Raw genomic sequence first — 8,480 nt, 5'->3', positions numbered from 1 at the left:
CCCTGGAGAAGCCTGGGGTGTAGAACTTCAGAGTGGTCCTGTGGTGGGGAGTGAGTGAGCTGTGATATTTATATGCCCATTCCCTGAAGTCACAGGTTGAAGGCTGCTTTCAGCGGGGCCTTCATTCTCTGACATTCCCAGGTTTCTGTGCATGGGACACCTGAGACACCCTCAGGCAAGAGATGGAGACATTACTGTTGGAAGTCAGTGGCCCTCCCCAGTGGTGGGGCCCAAAGAATGTGAGTGAGGCAAGAACAGATCCCCTACAAACAGAGGAGTGCTGAGTAATGTTGAATCCATAGCTAAAGTCACACAGTAGGTTATGAAGCAGGCCAAGCCGGCCTGGTTTCCAAGCCAGGGGGTGATCTGAAAATGGGAATTGGCCCTGCGGTTGGAGGTTGAGGGGGGCAGATCCTATGATGTTTCTTAGGTCCACGTTAAGTGCCCAGACTGGACAAGGAATAGACTGTCCAAAAGGAGACTATACTACAAGGGCCCTGCCTGTCCCATAGGCCAACCATTTTTCATATGAAATTTTCATTTGGAGAATAGGAACAGGGACTCTTGTTTTTTTTTTTTTAAGATTTTATTAATTTATTTGAGAGAGAGTGCATGAATGGTGGGGTGCGGGGGAGGAGGCAGAGGGAGGAGGAGAAGCAGAAGCCCTGCAGAGCAGGGAGCCCTATGAGGACCCAATCCCTGAGATCATGAGCTGAGCCGGAGGCAGATGCTTAATGAACTGAACTACCCAGGCGCCCCTCATATAAAATTTTCAAGGAGTTGAGGTCCCCACAGTAGTAGTAAGACATCCCGAGAGACCATCATGTCATCATTTCTTTTTTTCAACCTGTGAATAGAAGATGAGTTGCAGAATATAGGGTGTTGCTTTCTTCTCTTTAAGATTGGTCCCCTGGGGGTGCCTGGTGGCTTAGTCGGTTAAGCATCTGCCTTTGGATCAGGTCATGATCCCTGGGTCCTGGGATTGAGCCCCATGTCAGGCTCCCTGCTTGGACAGGGAGTTGCTTCTCCCTCTGCCCGCTACTCCCCCTGCTTGTGCTGTCTCTCTTTCTGCCAATTAAAAAAATAAAATCTTAGGAAAAAAAAAAGAATTGGTCCCCTGAAAGTATGTATTAGAAACCTTGAATTTATAAGAAATTTGGATAAGAGGGAAGGCACTTGCGGGAATGGAGGGGCTCTCATTTAAAGTATTACTTACCGGGCGCCTGGGTGGCTCAGTGGGTTAAGCCGCTGCCTTCGGCTCAGGTCATGATCTCAGGGTCCTGGGATCGAGGCCCGCATCGGGCTCTCTGCTCAGCAGGAAGCCTGCTTCTCTCTCTCTGCCTGCCTCTCCATCTACTTGTGATTTCTCTCTGTCAAATAAATAAATAAAATCTTTAAAAAAAAAAAAAAGTATTACTTACCTCCTTCTTTCCATCTGGAGTGAAAATGTAGGGGGCATTTGCCAGGCTTTATAATGATGCCAAAAATAGACTAGCCAAGGTCACCTTCACCAAATGGGGTCTACTGAAAATCTACTTGGGAATCTAAAGAGGGGAATAAAGATCTGGTGTCTTCAGGCTCTTAGCCTCTCGGGTCGTGGTCCTTCCACACTGGACTGGACCTCATGGAGAACTGGAACTGGGACCCAACTCCAATGATCCACTTCTTTGTTCACCTTCTTTTTTTTTTTTTTAAATAAAGATTTTATTTATTTGAGAAAATGAGAGAGAGAGAGAGCATGAGAGGGGGGAGGGCCAGAGGGAGAAGCAGACTCCCCACCAAGCAGGGAGCCTGATGTGGGACTTGATCCTGGGACTCCAAGATCACGACCTGAGCCAAAGGTAGTCGCTTAACCAACTGAGCCACCCAGGTTCCCCTTTGTTCACCTTCATTTCTCACTATGCAGTGTAGCCTTTCCATGGGCAATTGTCTCCCGAAATCCATTCTCTTCTAATATGTATTAGAGTTCCAGCTGTGCACATGGTAGGCAAACTAGGGACACATTTCCCAGCCTCTCATATAATCAACTTCTTGCCAACAGAATATAAGTGCAAGATTTGGGTGACTTTCCATGTCATCACTTGTTCCCTATTTTTTCTTTCATTCTACTTCCTTGGGACTGGAATGCAGAGTTTTTTTTTTTTTTTTAAGTTTGTATTTATTTGACACAGAGAGAGTGAGGGAGCTCAAGCACAGGGAGAGGCAGGCAGAGGCAGAAGCAGACTCCTCGATGAGCAAGGAGCCCGGTGCAGGACTCGATCCCAGGACCCCAGGATCATGATCTGAGCAGATGCCTAACTGACTGAGCTGCCCAGGTGTTCCTGGAATGCCGGCTTGATGGAGACTTCAACCATGCAGACAAGGACAGTCCTCAGTGGCATGGCAGAGACACCAGATGGAAGGAGCCTGGGATCCCGAGTGATACTGATGAGCAGCGGTGCCCTGCCAGCCAGGGCTACCCTTGCCAGATCAGCCCTGTCTGCTTACCCTGTCTTATTTGCAAGAGTTGCAAACTTCTGCCTTATGTAAAGCACTGTGTTTTGGGTGGTCTTTATTCCAGCAGCTTAGATTAGACCCTGATAAGCACATGTCTGTGGGTGTTGCCTTTGGCTGCCATATTGATTTCTGGCTAAGCATCTTAGTTGCATACATGTTTGGCAGCTAAAACTGGGGCTAAAATAACAGTGGCTTAAATGGCTGAGCATAAACGGTGCAGGGCAGTCACGATAGCAGGATTGGGAAGCAGGGCTTCTTTGATTTTGTTGATTTGCCATCATCAACATGTGACTTCCATCTTGTGGTTTTAGGGCAACTGTTTTGGCTTCCACCAGTGCGTCTGCACTCCAGCCAGTGGGAAGGGGAAAAGAAAAATTGAGGGACATACCCCTTTCTTTCAGGGCATCCCCCATGGGGCCAGTGGAAAATTTGTAAGCTTTAAAATTTAGGGCACCTGGGTGGCTCAGTGGGTTAAGCCTCTGCCTTCGGCTCAGGTCATGATCTCGGGGTCCTGAGATTGAGTCCCTCATTGGGCTCTCTGCTTGGCAGGGAGCCTGCTTCCTTCTCTCTCTCTCTCTGCCTGCCTCTCTGCCTACTTGTGATCTCGTTCTGTCAAATGAATAAATAAAATCTTGAAAAAAAATTTAAAATTTAAGGAAGAAGGAAGAACGAATTCTGATACACTGCTAAGTTTTTTAACTCAATGAATGCTGGAAGAAACTCATGAAAGAAAGGTACCCTCCTTTTTAAAAATTTTTTTAGGTTATTTTTTCAGTGTTTCAAGACTCATTGTTCATGCACTACACCCAGTCCTCCATGTAATATGTGCCCTCCTTAATGCCCACCACCAGGCTCACCCATCCCCCCACCCTGTTCCCTCCAAAACCCTGTTTGTTTCTCAGAGTCCACAGTCTGTCATGGTTCATCTCCCTCTCCGATTTCCCCCAATTCACTTTTCCTTTCTTTCTCCTAATGTCCTCCATGTTATTCCTTATGCTTCACAAGTAAGTGAAACCATATGATAATTGACTTTCTCTGCTTGACTTATTTCACTCAGCATCACCCCCTTTTTAAAGGCAGCTATTACGTGTGAGCTGGGCAGATATACTAGTGTGTGTGGGCTGCCATAATAAAATGCCCTAGAAGGGGTGGCTTAAACAACAGAAATGCCTTAGCTCACAGCTCAGGAGGCTGGAAGTCTGAGACCAAGGTGCCATCATGGTTGGTGTCTGGTTGGTGTCTTCCTGGCTTACAGACAGCCATCCTCACTTGGCCTTTCCTCTGTGAGGCACAGGGATGGGAGGGAAGGCCGTTGGGGAGGGAAGGAGAGAGAGGGCACTTTGCGGTCTCTTCTTTTTTTAAAAAATTTTTTAATTTTTCTTATTTTTGCCTTTTTTATTAACATATATTATTTGTTTCAGGGGTACAGGTCTGTGAATCTTCAGGCTTACACATTTTACAGCACTCACCATAGCACATACCCTCCCCAATGTCCAACACCCAGCCACCCTATCCCTATCCCCCCCACCCCCCAGCAACCCTCAGTTTATTTTGTACGATTAAGAGTCTCTTATGGTTTGTCTCCCTCCTGATCCCATCTTGTTTCATTTTTTCCCTCCCTAACCCCCACAACCCCTTGCCCTGCCTCTCAAATTCCTCATATCAGAAAGATCATATAATTATCCTTCTCTGTTTAACTTATTTCGCTTAGCATAATACCCTCTAGTTCTATCCACATCATCGCAAATGGCAAGATTTTGTTTCTTTTGATGGCTGCATAGTATCTCATCGTATATATATACCACATCTTCGTTATCCATTCATTTGTTCATGGGCATTTAGGTTCTTCCCATAGTTTGGCTATTGTGGATGTTACTGCTATAAACATTCAGACGCTCATGCTCCTTCAGATCACTACATTTGTATCTTTAGGGTAAATACCCAGTAGTGCAATTGCTGGGTCATAGGGTAGCTCTATTTTCAGCTTTTTGAGGAACCTCCTGTTTTCCAGAGTGGCTGCACCAGCTTGCATTCCCACCAACAGTGTAGGAGGGTTCCCCTTTCTCTGCATCCTTGCCAACCTGCTGTCTCTTCTTATAAAGATGCTTAGCCTATTGGATCAGTGCCCCACACTTATGACCTCATTTAACCTCAGTTACCTCTTAATAGGCCCTATCATCTTGAAATATGGTCACAGTGGGGGTTAAGGCTTCAGCATATGAATTTGGGGTGACATGATTCAGTTCCTAGCAGTGGTCTAAAGAAGATACTCAAAATTCGATGGCTTAAGTATTCTGCCAGGTGAGAATTCATTGTGTTCTGATGACAGACAACTCCCAAATCTTGGCTGCCATAGTGGTTTGCAAAATACAGCCATAAATCTCTCCTATTCTAGTGTGTATGCCTCTTTGCAATATGACTTTGCCATTTCTCCCATCGTGAGATAAGGTTTCCCCCACCCTGGTGTCTTGGGCTGGCCCTTTGATTTGCTGTCACCAGTAGAACAGGATGGAAGTGTTGTTATGTGACTTCTGAACACAGACCTCAAGAGACTATGCAGCTTTGCTTTGGATCTTTTCGGATGCTTTCCTGAGACTGCTCTTGCCATGCAAGGCTAGGGATGAAAGACCATGGGACAGAGAGCTCCTGGTGTCCGACTCTTCTGCTGAACTCACCCCTTCGTTGCCTGCATGAGTGAGCCCTGAAGAACCAGCTGGCCAATGCATGAGAAAGAATAAATCATTTTTTCCAGCCCCCCCAAATTTTGGGTGGTATTTACTTTTTTCCTACTCCAGTGATAATGTAATAGATTAAAACAAAGATTTGGTTTTTGCTCATATTACATACATGTCCTGTGAGGGTCAGCAGAGACTCTGCCTTTGGTGTCAATCAGGAATGGCTGATGGAGCAGCCACCACCTCAAATGTTGCCATACTAGCAGAAAAGAGCATGGTGAGGACTGTCTTGACCCATAAAGCTTCCATTTAGAAACGATACATGTCACTCAAACTAATATTTCATTGGGCAATGCAAATGGATAGGGAAGCTCAATCCACTATGTGACCAAAGGGTGACAAAGCCAGAGTATTTGTGAATATCTCTAATATCCACCACCCTTAATACAGTTTGTTTCTCTCTGGAAACAGTCTGAGTAGGTGGGGTGGGCTGGTATGACATCAACACAGTGTCAGGGACCCAAGCTCTTCTCTGCTTGGTCTTTCATCCTCAGGGTGTTGCTCTTGAATCATCATTAGATTTCTATTTTAGCCCATGGAAAGGGGGAGGACACAGTCCCCTTTTATTTTAGCAGCTTAATTTGGAAATTACATGTTTCAGTTCTACTCAATTCCTATTGGCCAGAACCAAGTCACCCATTTCCTAGAGACAAGGGTAGCTGGGAAATGTAGTCTTTAGCTGGGTGACGATGTGTCCTGCTAAACATCTTACTATAGAAGGAGGGAGAGAGAACCGACACTGGGTGCCAGGCAGTCACCATGAACTCTTCTGCCCCAGAAGCTTTGGGACCCCTAACACCAAGGGTATCATGCATGGTCTTCTTGCATTCAGTCAGTTTTGTCCAAGGTGATCCCCACTTTGCATGTGTTTTTAGAAGCTATTCATAAGTCAAAAGAGTTTTCACAGACTTAAATGATCACTTCAGAAATGTTTTATCTTCATTTTTAATTAATCTTATTTTTTTCATATCCCACATTGTTTGACAAAGTATTAAAGAGACTTCTGTGGGATGGAGGGTTAGCACATTAGCTTAGGGTCTTTTTACTTCTATATTTCATACAATTGCAGGTTGTAATTTAAAGGTACATCAATAGAGGGAATGTACCTCAATATCATAAAAGCCATATATAAAAAGCCCACAGTGAATATAATTCTCAGTGGGGAAAAACTGAGAGCTTTTCCCCTAAGGTCAGGAACATGGCAGGGATGTCCACTCTCACTACTGTTGTTCAACACAGTACCAGAAGTCCTAGTCTCCACAACAGACAACAAAAAGAAATAAAAGACATCTGAATCAACAAAGTCAAACTTTCACTCTTTGCAGATGACATGATACTCTATGTGGAAAACCCAAAAGATTCCACCCCCAAATTGCTAGAAATTATACAGGAATTCAGCAACGTGGCAGAATATAATATCAATGCACAGAAATCAGTTGCATTTCTGTACCCTAACAATGAGAAAGAAGAAAGAGAAATCAAGGAATTGATCCTATTTACAATTGTACCAAAACCCATAAGATACCCAGGAATAAACCTAACAAAACAGGCAAAAAATCTGTATACTGAAAACTATACAACACTTGTGAAAGAAACTGAGCAAGACACACACAAAAAAATAGAAAAATGTTCTATGCTCATGGATTGGAAGAACAAATATTGTTAAAATGTGTATGCTACCCAGAGCAATCTATACATTCAATGCAATCCATATTAAAACACTGTCAATGTTTTTCCTTCTTCCCTCCCTCCCTTCCTCTGAAAGAGAGAGAGAGGGGGAGAGAGAGAGGGCATGCACAAGCAGGGGGAGGGAGAAGAAGGCTCCCTGCTAAGAAAGGAGCCCAATGTGTGACTTGATCCAAGGACCCTGGAATCATGACCTGAGCCAGAGGCAGACACTTAAATGCTGAGCTACCCAGGTGTCCCCATCAACATTTTTTGTATAGCTGGAAAAATAATCCTAAAATTTCTATGGAGCCAGAGAAGACCCCAAATCACCAGGGGAATGTTGAAAAAGAAAACCAAAGCTGAAACAGACACATAGGTCAATGGAACAGAATAGAGAACCCAGAAATAGACGCTCAACTCTATGGTCAACTAATCTTTGACAAAGGAGGGTAGAATGTCCAACAGAAAAACGAGAGTCACTTCAACAAATGGTGTTGGGAAAATTGGACAGCCACATGCAGAAGAATGAAACTGGACCATTTCCTTACCCCACACGAAAATAGACTCAAAATGGATGAAGGATCTCAACGTGAGACAGGAAACCATCAAAATCCTGGAGGAGAACACAGGCAGCAACCTCTTTGACCTCAGCCATAGCAACTTCTTACTAGACACATCTCCAGACACAAGGGGAACAAAAGAAAAATGAATTCTTGGGACTTCACCCAGATAAAAAATTTTGACACAGCAAAGGAAACAATGCAACAAAACTAAAAAGCAGTGTACAGGATGGGAGAAGTTATTTGCAGAATTTATTTGCTGAAGGGCTTTATCCACAATCTGTAAAGATCATATTAAACTCAACAACCAAAAAACAAAAAATCCAGTTAAGAATGGGCAGAAGACATGAATAGACATTTCCCCAAAGACATCTGGATGGGTAACGGATACATGAAAATGTGCTCAGCCTCACTCAGCATCAGGGAAATGCAAATCAAAACCACAGTGAGACCCTACCTCACACCAGTCAAAATAGCTAAAATTAACAAGTCAGGAAATGACATGTTGGCGAGGATTCGGAGAAAGGGGAACCTTCTCACACTATTGGCGGGAATCTGGTGCAGCCATTCTGGAAAACAGCATGGAGTTTCCTCAAAAAGCTGAAAATAGAGCTACCCTATGACCCAGCAACTGCACTACTGGGTATTTACCCCAGAGATACAAATGTAGTGATCCGAAGGGGCACCTGAACCCCAATATTCATAGCAGCAATGTCCGCAATAGCCAAACTATGGAAAGAACCTAGATGTCCATCAACAGATGAATGGATAAAGAAGATGTGATACACACACACACACACACACACACACACACACACACAGGAATATTACTCAGCCATAAAAAATGAAATCTTACCATTTGCAACAGCTTGGATAGAACTAGAGGGTATATGCTAAGCGAAATAAGTAGAGAGAGACAATTATATGATTTCACTCATATGTGGAAAAAATTTTAAAGATTTTATTTATTTATTTGACCGAGAGAGACACAGGGAGAGAGGGAACACAAGCAGGGGCAGTG

This window comes from Neovison vison, chromosome 1 (assembly GCF_020171115.1).
Source record: "Neovison vison isolate M4711 chromosome 1, ASM_NN_V1, whole genome shotgun sequence".
In the NCBI taxonomy this organism is placed as follows: domain Eukaryota; kingdom Metazoa; phylum Chordata; class Mammalia; order Carnivora; family Mustelidae; genus Neogale; species Neogale vison.
This window is presented reverse-complemented; position numbering follows the sequence as displayed.